General features: G+C 50.7%; 1 pseudogene across 1 annotated transcript; it reads left to right on the top strand.

Moving 5' to 3' along the window:
- Nucleotides 1-3,425: 3,425 nt before the first annotated feature.
- On the top strand, nt 3,426-6,142 carry LOC309794954 (arginine/serine-rich protein PNISR-like; annotated as a pseudogene). The gene is made up of 2 exons: nt 3,426-3,520; nt 5,861-6,142. The product of its transcript is annotated as an arginine/serine-rich protein PNISR-like (transcript).
- The last annotated feature ends 5,311 nt before the right edge of the window (nt 6,143-11,453 follow it).

Below are 11,453 nucleotides of genomic sequence, written 5' to 3' on the forward strand. Positions count from 1 at the left end.
TCCAAGGCAGGGGGGCTGGGCAGAGAGATGGGTCTAGAAGGACGAACAGGAGACACAGGGACATACTGGGGAGGCGAGGCTGGGCGTGGGAGCCTGAGCGAGGCTGCTAAGCAATGTAGATGTGAGCCTGGGGGGAGAGAATTAGGAGCCCCCAAAAGGCAGACTTCCATCTGGGGCAGATCATGAGGCAGCCATGGGGAGGACGGCCTGGGGCCAGGGGAGCTGGAATGGATGTCTCGGGGGGAGCTCCTGGCACCAAAGAGGTCAGCCACAGCCCCCCAAACAGCTCCCTTTCTCTCTGGGCACCTGGGTGCTGGGTGAACCCCGAGCCCACAAGAGGGAACTAGGAACCCAAGCTCATCATCTACTGAGTGCTTTACATGAATCCTGTCTCCCATCCTCATGCCGGTACTGTGAGGTGAGATATGTAGCATCCCCATTAAACTGAAAAGAAAACTGAGGTTCACACGCATAAATAGGTGGCCCAGGATCTCACAGAAAGAGATACAGAGGCTGTGAACCCAGTGGACTCCAAAACCTGGGCTTTTAACAAATCTGTGATGTGGTAATTGATCACTCATAGGTCCAACGGGGGGCTCCCTCTCTGTCTTTCTTTCCCTCACTCCCTCCCACCCTCCCTCTCTTCCTCAATCTATTCAGGTCCCGAGTTCCAACTGTGAGCTTCCAGTTAGCAAGGGATACCTGTTGAAGCAAGGAGGTGGTCATAAGGGAGTAACCTACTAAATTCTTTGGTTAGAAAGTACTGGAACATTCAGGGAGCTTTTCTTTACAGGATTTGGGATGGAAACGCTTTAATGGTTTTGAAGTATAAACAATTATCCTGGAACACTCATGAATCCTTCCTCCTCAACCAAGAAAAAGCTTACGAAAAGTGATAAGGTTGCCAGATCATCAACACCCAGGGTGACACAGTTTGTGGCCATCCTGGGACAATGACAGCTTCCCAATGCTCCATCTCAGTGCTAGATCCCTTTCACACAAAATTCGCCAGCAGCGACACAGAATGCTCAAGTTGCCTCCAGATAGCTCATCTCTTTTCTTCCTTAAGAATAGGAAGATTCTTGATTCCTAATCGAGTGCACTGTCACTCAGCTAAAACATGATACTTCGCAGCCAGCCTTGCACCTTCTCCTTTCTGTAGAACTTCATCTAAGTCAAAGAGGAGTCAGTGGAATAGTTTTGTGTGGCTTCAAGGAAGTCTCCCTAAAGGGAGGGGGAGGTTTGCCCTTCGTGGTTCTCCTTCTTCCTTCCTGCCTAGAATATGGGTATGATGGCTGGAGTGCAGCAGCCACTTTGGACCATGAGGTACCTTGGGAACAGAAGCCATAAATGGTGGCACTTGGGTCCATGACTGATATAGGTCTCTATATCAGTTCTACTACCTACGTCAGACTTCTTTTATATAAAAGAGAAATAAACTTCTATCCTTATTTAGGTGGGGAGGAGGGGTGGGGTTTTTGTTCCTCCCTAGTAGCCAATCCTGATAACGACTTTAGTTTAAAAGTGATAATAAATCTAACGTTAGAACAAGGGAGTCTATTTTTTGCTGTTATTGTTTCTTTGTTTTCTCTTTTGTTTTTTTGTTTGTTTGGTTGGTTGAGTTTTTTTGTTTATTTTTTTTTGGCTGCACTGCGCGGCATGCGGGATCTTAGTTCCCAGACCAGGGATCGAACCTGTGCCCCCTGCAGTGGAAGTGCAGAATCTTAACCACTGGATGTCCAGGGAAGTCCTTGTTTTCTCTCTTTTGAATCATCCGTCTGGAACCTCTTCATTCTTGGAGGCAAACAACAAAATGGAAGTATGATTATATCTTTACGAAAACAGGAAGACTACATTTCACAATTTCATGAGACTCTTTGCTCACACTGCTTTGAAATCATTAACCTGAAACACGTCTGGGTTCCCGCCATCACCAGGGTTTCTGCCCCCCTCTCTTCTCTCCAATATCCAAGGAGAAGAGCCAGAGAACACCGATGACTGTGGCTGGGAACGCCTCAGGAAATGCAGCTCTTTTGGCAAACGCTACAACGGTGATTGCTTTCTCCCCGGTGGGCCCTGGGTTTCACACCCAGGGTGTGGCATTTCTGGAAGATTCTAAACCTGTCAGCCTGGGGGGAAGCCAAGCATCCCGATGCTGCCTGTTCTCTCAGGAACGGCATCCCCCAGTGTGTGTGCTGGGTCCTTACGTGAGCTGGACCCCTGCACACCAGCCAGGGGAGAGAGGGATGAACAGAATGAAAACTGGTCTCCCCTCCAGCCCCCAGCAAGGGAATCACAGCACTGCGCCCTCCTGCTAGGGAGGGGCCCTGAGCCTCTAGATCTCCTGCTGGACCTTGAATCCAAGCTCTGTCCCTCTTGGCTTGAGACCCTGGGCAAGTGCTTTGACTTCCCCGTCCCTCGATCTCTCCATCTGTGAGATGGGAATAGTAACAGACCCACTTTACAGAGCTGCTGTAGTAACGAGTTAATTGTCAAGAGTTCTCAGTATCATCCCTCTCATCCATGTCCTCTGAGTCGTCAACACTCCTGTTTCTTTTTTTAAATATATTTATTTATTTATGGCTGCACTGGGTCTTTGTTGCTGTGCGCAGGCTTCCTCCACTCGTGGCAAGCGGGGGCTACTCTTCATTGCGGTGCGCAGGCTTCTCATTGTGGTGGCTTCTCTTGCTGTGGAGCGTGGGCTCTAGAGGCGCAGGCTCAGTAGTTGTGGCACATGAGCTTGGTTGCTCTGCGGCATGTGGGATCTTCCCAGGCCAGGGCTTGAACCCGTGTCTGCTGCATTGGATTCTTAACCACGGAAGTCCTGCCACTTCTGTTTCTATAAATACCGTCCCTCCCAAGCACTATCGCCTATGGGACACCCTCCCTAATCTCCCCCACCCCAGAAAACTATCAAATAAATGGAGTCTGTGGTCAGAGTTTGAAAAGCAGGGTAAATGAGCGTATCCGCGTCACAGGTGTGCCAGAACAAATGACCACAAACTGGGTGCCTCAAAACAACAGAAGTTTGTTCTCTCACACTTTCCGAGGCCAGGGTCTGAAATCGAGGTGTCGGCAGGGCCAGGCTCCCTCTGGAACCTGGAGGGGAGGATCCTTGCTCTCCTCTTCCAGCTTCTGATCTGCCGTGTCCCCTCCTCTCCATATAAGGACACTAGTCACAGTGCATTAGGGCCACACTAGTTCAGTATGACCTCGTGGTATTCGATCTGCAAAGACCCTTTTTCCGAACGAGGCCCCACTCTGAGGTTCCAGTGGACATGAGTTTTGCAAGGACACTATTACCTTGACTCTGAACTGTGTGACCAAGAATATGGCAGAAGTAACGCTGCACCAGGCCTTAAGAACCTGGTAGCTTCCACTTCTTCCTCATGGGACGCTTGTACTTGGAAGCCCACTGCCATGCCATGAGGAAACCCAAGCTGCCCCGGGGAGGAGAGCTGGCAGCCAGCACCAACGTGCAGTTGCAAGTGCGGGTCGTCCAGAACCAGCTGATGCACGAGCAAAATCAATGATTGGTGTTGTTCTGAGGTGGTAGGTTTGGTGGTGGTTTCTTGTACAGCAGCAATAGGTAACAGGAACAGGAAGGGTCAATCCGCTCTTTGCTTTTACAGCACGGGGCTGGGCACACAGAAGGTGGTCACCAAATGTTTGCTGACTGTAACAGAATCATCTCTGACTCCCAAGAAAGCACTTGACAATGGCAGCGACCGAAGTCATTAATACCCTGTGATCTATTGAATAGAACGTGACAGGGATCTGTCTTCCTTCCTGCCTAAACCAAGATAAATTGAGATTCTTATTTCCAAATGATGGGGTGCCCTCTGTGTTCCTATTAAATCCTGGCCCTAATGGAAGACAGATTTCTGGAGTCCCTGGCAGGCTGTGGCAGGGTGAGTCAGTGGATTCGTGCAGATGTGCAAGTCCTAGCGGGTCTCTGACCCGGGGACAATTGTGAGAATGGCCTCTCCCTGCGTGCATGTGTTCCCAATCGTCAGTTGAATGACCTGGGTCTGTTGCTCACTGGGTCTTGCTTTCAACCCAAGCCAAAGCTGGAATCGTCTCCTCAGGAGAGTCAGGACCATGTGGTCAATCGTTAGCATGACGGCTCCCAGGGACCCCCCACCTCCCCGTGTCCTCGCCCCGCTGTGACTCTGCCCCTCAGCTCCTTACCAGGTGGAGTCTATTCTTCCGCCCTTATACCTGGCTTGGCTGTGTGGTTTACTTTGAACAATAGATTACGGTGGAAGTGATGGGGAACCTGCTCCAAGCTTGGGACCCACAGGGTTTGCAGCTTCTGCTGTCACTCCCTCAGACCCAGAGACAACTGTGCTATCAAGAAGCCCAGTCTAGCCCACTGGAGGATGAGAGGATGGGGAGTACGGGGGGCGGGGGACCCCAGTACATGAGCTGACAGCCAGGCCCAACTGCCAGGCACATGAGCGAGTGGCCTTGGACCCTCAGCCCTAGCCAAGCTGTCAGTCCCCTGCAGTGACACCACAGAAGGACCACCCCACAGAACCTGAGAATAATACACTGCATTGTTTGAAGCCCCTATGATTCGGGATGCTTTGTTGGTCAAGGATAGAGTGTTCTGAAAGCCATACATTTCCCCTCCAAACAGCCAACTTTCCCAGGGAAGAATCCCAGGGAATATTTTGTATTTCTCTTATAGGCTGAACTGTGTACCCCGCCCCCCAAATCTGCATGTTGAGTCTGTTAAAAAGAAAACCACAGGGCTTCCCTGGTGGCGCAGTGGTTGAGAGTCCGCCTGCCGATGCAGGGGACACGGGTTCATGCCCCGGTCCGGGAAGATCTCACATGCCGTGGAGCGGCTGGGCCCGTGAGCCACGGCCGCTGAGCCTGCGTGTCCGGAGCCTGTGCTCCACAACGGGAGAGGCCCGCGTACCGCAAAAAAAAAAAAAAAGAAAAAAAAGAAAGAAAACCGCGGGCTCGAAATGGCGTCACTTGCGCTAAAGCCCATGGTAGCAAACCTAGACTCCATACCTGGGTTAACTGTAGTTTCCAGCAACCCATCTCCTCCCCAGCACGGAGGTTTCTCCACACCTCCAAGGCTCTGTGACAGGCTGAATAACGGCCCCCCAAGATGTGCACATCCTGATTCCTGAAGCCCATCAATGCTGATTTATAAGATGCGTTAACCTCCTAGGGCTACTACAAAGGACCAAAAAATGGGAAGGCTTAAAACAACAGAAACTTATGCTCTCACAGTTGTGGAGGCCAGAAGTCCAAAATCCAGGTGTCAGCAGGGCCTTGGTCCCTCTGAGGCTCTGGGAGAGGATGGGTTCCACGCCTCTGGCAGCTTCCGCTGGTCGCAAGTTGGGGTTCCTAGGCTCTACATCCCTCCAATCTCTGACTCCATTGTCCCACGGCCATCTTCCCTGTGTGCCTGTGTCCAAATTTCCCTCTTTGTACGAAGACACCAGTGACTGGGTGAGGACCCACCCTACTCCAGTAGGACCCCAACTTGATTCCATGTGCAAAGACCCCATTTCCAAATAAGATCACTTTCTGGGTGGAGATGGAATTTGGGGGAACACTAGTCAACCCACTACACGTTGTAAAAGGGACTCTGTTAATGGGATTAAGGATCTGGAAATGAGGACATCATCCTGAATTATCCTGTGGGTCCCGTGTGATCACAGGCGTCCTTAGAAGCGGGAGGCGGGGTATGACAGGAACGGTGGCGACACGGCGTTCCGGGACCAGAGTGGGGCACAAGTAATCTTGCTGCTATGCTTCCAAGCTGTAGTTCTGAATCAACCTAAATGTTAAGCAGAAGGTGAACCTCTGAGAAAGTCAGATATACTTTAAAAGTCAGGACGTGGATCCAAGGAGGGCAGCCCTGGCAGCAGTGGCCCTTTTGCATCAACAATGGCTGCAGTCAGTCCCGCACCAGCAGGATCCCAGCCAGATTGACGGGGCTGCACTGGCTCCAGCTTGGATCGCCCAAAGAGAAGCTTCAGGACTGCAAAGCATGGTAGAACCACCACCAGGAAGGATGCCAAATGGACAAGGTATGTCTACCATGGAGTCTGGTCCAAACCATCATGGGAATCTCCAAGGGGATTCAAACTTTAACAGAATGTGGCAACCAGGCTGACAGGGGCTGGGAACACTGGAAACCCCACCCGGCATCTCGGGAAGACAGCCTTCGAGGTCTCTCTGTTGCAACCTATGGTCTTTTTAGCAGCAGCGCTGACAGAGCAAAGCATGTCTGGTCTCCAATTAAAGAGAAATTGTGTCACTATGTGACACATTAGTCTGTCAGAGACACTCTGCTCCTACCATCCACCCACCTTTCTCCTCCCTTTTCTTTCAGGTAGTGAAGATCTTCCGTAAGTTTTTGTCTTTTTTTTTGCTTGTTTGCTTTTTTTTTTTTTTTTTTTTTTTTGCGGTACGCGGGCCTCTCACTCTTGTGGCCTCTCCCGTTGCGGAGCACAGGCTCCGGATGCGCAGGCTCAGCGGCCATGGCTCACGGGCCCAGCCGCTCCGCGGCATGTGGGATCTTCCCGGATTGGGGCACGAACCCGTGTCCCCTGCATCGGCAGGCGGACTCTCAACCACTGCACCACCAGGGAAGCCCACTTGTTTGCTTTTTTTACTTCACAGTATGATTAGGTTCCTTGATGCTAGTTCAGTTTTCTATGACTTGTGTTATTATTTTTAACAGTCACTTCAAATTATTTATAGGTGAATCTTATTTTGATTATGCTAATAGTGAAGTCATAGCTCCTTTTCCTTATTAGTACTTACTATTGTTTCTCAGTGTAAGAATGGAAAACTCAGGAAGTAATCCTCTGATATCACTTTTAAAAGAATAACAAATATTCTAATCTTTAATACTGGGAAGTAGTTCATTTCTAGTTTTCTGGAATCTGTGCCAAATTTTCCCACATTTCCAAATGTTTTGGTTCCTAAGCTCAGCAGTGATTCACCCTGGCATTCCCACTTCCCCGACCTTACTCTGCTGGTGTTCTTTGTGTCCCAGGCAAGTGATTTAACCTCTGTGTGCCTCAGTTTCCCTTCCTGAAACTGGCAAAAAGAGTACCTGATTTCTCCCACCTCACAGGGATGTTGTGAGGATAACTGTGTTCACGGAAGAAAGAAATTCTATAAAAATCTCAAGGTATTATTTTTATGGTATTGTTACTGAACAGAAATAGAAAAATTCAACAGGAAAAAAAAAAGAAAAGGGTGGTGGGGGTCAGAGTCGGAGAAGAAGGAGGTGTGATGCAGAAGCAGAGGCTGGAGGGATGCACTCTGAGGCTGGAGGAGGGGGCCACGAGCCAAGGGATGCAGGCGCCTCTAGAAGCAGGAAGAGGCCAGGAAACAGCTTCTCTCCTGGAACCTCCAGAGGGAACCAGCCCTGCGACACCCTGACTGTAGCCCAGTGAGACCCATTTTGGTCTTCTGACCTCCAGGCCTGCAAGACCATAGATTTATGTTGATTTATGCTGCTTTAAGTCTCTAAGGTTTGGTTCACTTATTACAGCAGCCATAGGACACTAACACTGATCCATGATTCGCTGTGACTGCAAAAGGGCATCAGGGCAGTCATGAAGCTGGGCCACAGGCTCCCGTGCTGCCCCTCAAAGGGGAAACAACTGTGAATCAGCTGCAACGGAGGGAACGGCTTCCAGGTAACGCGGCTCGCACACCACACAGCACTCGGCTCAGCCCTGAGTCATCCGGCTCCAGAGGTGCCTCTTTAGAGCCTCTTCACCGGAAACAACCCGGGTTCACCTGGTTATTTTTCTAGCAATCAAGTAACACTTTCCAGACGCAAAAATCGGACAGGGGCCTAGCTCAGCCTTCATCATCGTGGGCAGCAGCCACCCTCCACCATTGGGGGAGCCCCAGGACGCCTGCAGAAGCTCGGACCAGACTGGACGTGACCGTGGCCGAGACCATGGGCAGAGACTCTGGGCATCCTCGGCGTCTCCCCTCGCACTTCTCATCCCCATGGGACAGACAGCTATGCTCACACATGTGCTCAGAGGTGTGTCTCTATTTTCTATAACGGGGCGGTTGGAGGTGATGTGGGAAATGGTACTTGGACTTGACAAAAAGCAGTAGCCCAGTTTCTCTCACCTGACAGCATCTCTGCTCATTTGAAAAGTCTCAGGTCGCTAATCTGAGATGCGCCACCCAGAGCCTCTCACGGCTGCTTCTTCCTTGACTCTCTCCTTCCTGTGATGCCTCCTGGGGTGGGAGGAAAGTTTAGGGTCTTTGTGGTTTTCCCGGGGGAGGGGAGGGGAGGGGAACCCACCCAACCCCCAGATCCTTTTACGAGACACAGGAGCCAAGATTAGTGTCCTGGGGCTGCCAGAATAAATGACCACAGACAGGGGGGCTTAAGACAACAGGAGGTCATTTTCTTGCAGTTCTGGAGACCAGAAGTCTGAAATCAAAGTGTGGGCAAAGGGTCTGGGGAAAATCCTTCCTGCCCTTTCCAGCTTCTGGGGGCTCAGGCGTTCGTCCCTGTGGCTGCATCACCCCAATCTCTGCCTCCGTCCTCACACAGCCTCTCTCCTTCTCAGAGGGACACTGGTCATTGCATTGAGGGCCCACCTGGGTGATCCAGGATGATCTCATCTTGAGATCTGCTACATGACCACTTGATCACATCTGCAGACTCTTTCTCCAAACGAGGTCACATTCGCCATGCTGGGGGTTGGCGCGTGGACACAGCTTTTTAGCAGCCCCCCTTCAACCTACTCCAGCAAGCTTGGGCTCACCTCTGGCCACTCCCTCCTAGCCAGGCCACTGCAGCAGCCTGGGCCCACGGCGCTGCCCCATGTTGGAGCTCACCCGGTGCACGGTGGTCTCCCTTCCATGTCGCACTGGGGGTGGCTCTGAGTCCTTCTGCTTTCAGCCTCCCCCGTAATCTCCCTCCCTCCCTCAGCTCTGGCTGGGGGGGGCACCCAGGGGGACATCCCAGGGCACTTCGCCACCCCCATTTCTTTCTCATTCCCCCTCACCCGGCTGGAGCTGGGAAGGATGGACTTCCCACCTTCTTGTGTTGCAAGGATGCCCCTTTCACGAAGCCCTGAACTTTACTCCCCTATGGCTGATAATCAGCTTGGAGGCCAAGTTCAATGCGTTTTTTGTGTTTTTTTTAATTGCAGTACAGTTGATTTACAATGTTGTGTTAGTTTCAGGTGTACAGCAAAGTGATTCAGTTATATATATATTGTTTTTTAGATTCTTTTCCATTATAGGTTATTAAAAAATATTGAGCATAGTTCCCTGTGCTATACAGTAGGTCCTTCTTGTTTATTTTATATATAGTAGTGTGTCTTTGCCAACCCTAAGCTCCTAATTTATCCCTCCCCCCTACCCTTTCCCCTTTGGTAACCATAAGTTTGTTTTCTATGCCTGTGAGTCTGTTTCTGTTTTGTAAATAAGTTCATTTGTATCACTTTTTTTAGATGCCACATATAAGTGATATCATATGCTATTTGTCTTTGTCTGGCTTACTTCACTTTGTATGATAATCTCTAGATCCATCCATGTTGCAGCAAACGGCATTATTTCATTCTTTTTTATGGCTGAGTAGTATTCCATTGTATATACGTACCACATCTCCTTTATCCATTCATCTGTCGATGGACACTGAGGTTCCTTCCGTGTCTTGGCTATTGTAAATAGTGCTGCTATGAACACTGGGGTGCATGTATCTTTTTTTTTTTTAATTTATTTTTGGCTGCATTGGGTCTTCGCTGCTGCAGGCGAGCCTTCTCTAGTTGTGGCGAGCAGGGGCTACTCTTCGTTGCAGTGCGCGGGCTTCTCATTGTGGTGGCTTCTCTTGTTGCACAGCACAGGCTCTAGGCACACGGGCTTCAGTAGTTGTGGCATGCAGGCTCAGTTGTGGCGCAGTGGCTTAGTTGCTCTGCGGCATGTGGGATCTTCCCGGACCAGGGCTCGAACCCACGTCCCCTGAATTGGCAGGCGGATTCTTAACCACTGAGCCGCCAGGGAAGCCCGCATGTATCTTTTTGAGTTAGAGTTTTCACCTTTTCTGGATATATGCCCAGGAGTGGGATTGCTGGGTCATATGGTAGCTCTATTTTCAGTTTTTTAAGGACCCTCCATACTGTTCTCCACAGTGGCTGTACCAACTTAAATTCCCACCAACAGTGTAGGAGCGTTCCTTTTTCTCCACACCCTCACCAGCATTTGTTATTTGTAGAACTTTTGGTGATAACAGGCCTGGCTCTTGACACATAAGTGGGAGCTAAAGGGATTTAGAAAACCTTTGTCTTTACCGGTGTCCACTTTCAGGCCTCTGATCTCAGTAAGAACTCCAAAAGCTAGACTCCGACTCTTCTCTCATGCTGAGCTCCTGAAGCATCCCTGGTCCCCCAGAGGCAGACAGAAGCCTCAGCTGAGAAGGGGAAAGGCCAGGTACCCCGAAACACAAAAGAGGGAGGGGCATCCGCGTGTTCTCACAGGACCCCCTTCCACGGACTAGCGGCGCCCACAGTGACCCAAACTCACCAGCAGGGGGCCTCAGAGGCGTTTTAAAATCAAACCTATAGGAGGTTGACTTCAAATAGAGCTCAACCAGTTCCAACAAACGTCTATTCCGCACAACCACAATCACAGGTGGAATGTTTCCACCACCTCATGCCCCTCCCCAGTCAGCCCTGGGCCCTCCCTCACCTCCCACCCCCCTCCCACCTCCCCCAGCTTTGCCTGTTCCAGAAGGTCCTGTAAATGGGATCATACAGTGCATTAAGAGATGACCCTTCCCTTCCCCTACAGGTGAGCACATTCAAGCCTCCAGCTCGTCAAGCCTGGCCAGTGAGGAAAGACTTTACAATAAGTTAAAACTCATTGATTTGTATGCTAAAAAAAATAATACCAGGGACTTCCCTGGCAGTCCAGTGGTTAAGAGTCTGCACTTCCAATGCAGGGGGCGCGGGTTCCATCCCTGGTTGGGGAAGTAAGATCCCCCACGCCGAGCAGAGCGGCCAAAAAATAAAATATTAAAAACTAACCCCCCCCAATAATAATAATACGGATGTCACGAAGTTGTTGTGAGGTTTAAACGCAAAGTGCCCAGCACTCCTTTAAAAACCTGTAAGCAATAGTCATTATGGCTGTGCCTCCTCTCTTCTCCACTTTGTGGCCAGAACTGTCATCTGAAAGTTCAAGCCTGGCCAAGACACTCCAGCTTCGTCCCTGGCTGCCTTCTAGGGTCCTCTCCCGCTACTGCACCCACTTCCCTGCGTCTCCCCTCACACACACGGCCGCCCATGCTTCCGCCTCCTGCCGCTGAGCCCACAGGGGCCTCCATGCCCCTGGGCCTTGGCACATGCTCTATCCCCTCTGCCTGGGGAGCTCCCGCCTTGCATGACCCAGCACAAATGCCACCTCCTCTGTGAAGACAGATGGTTGGCAGGTCA

The sequence above is a fragment of the Mesoplodon mirus genome (assembly GCF_964341445.2).
Source record: "Mesoplodon mirus genome assembly, chromosome: 19".
Taxonomy (NCBI): Eukaryota; Metazoa; Chordata; class Mammalia; order Artiodactyla; family Ziphiidae; genus Mesoplodon; species Mesoplodon mirus.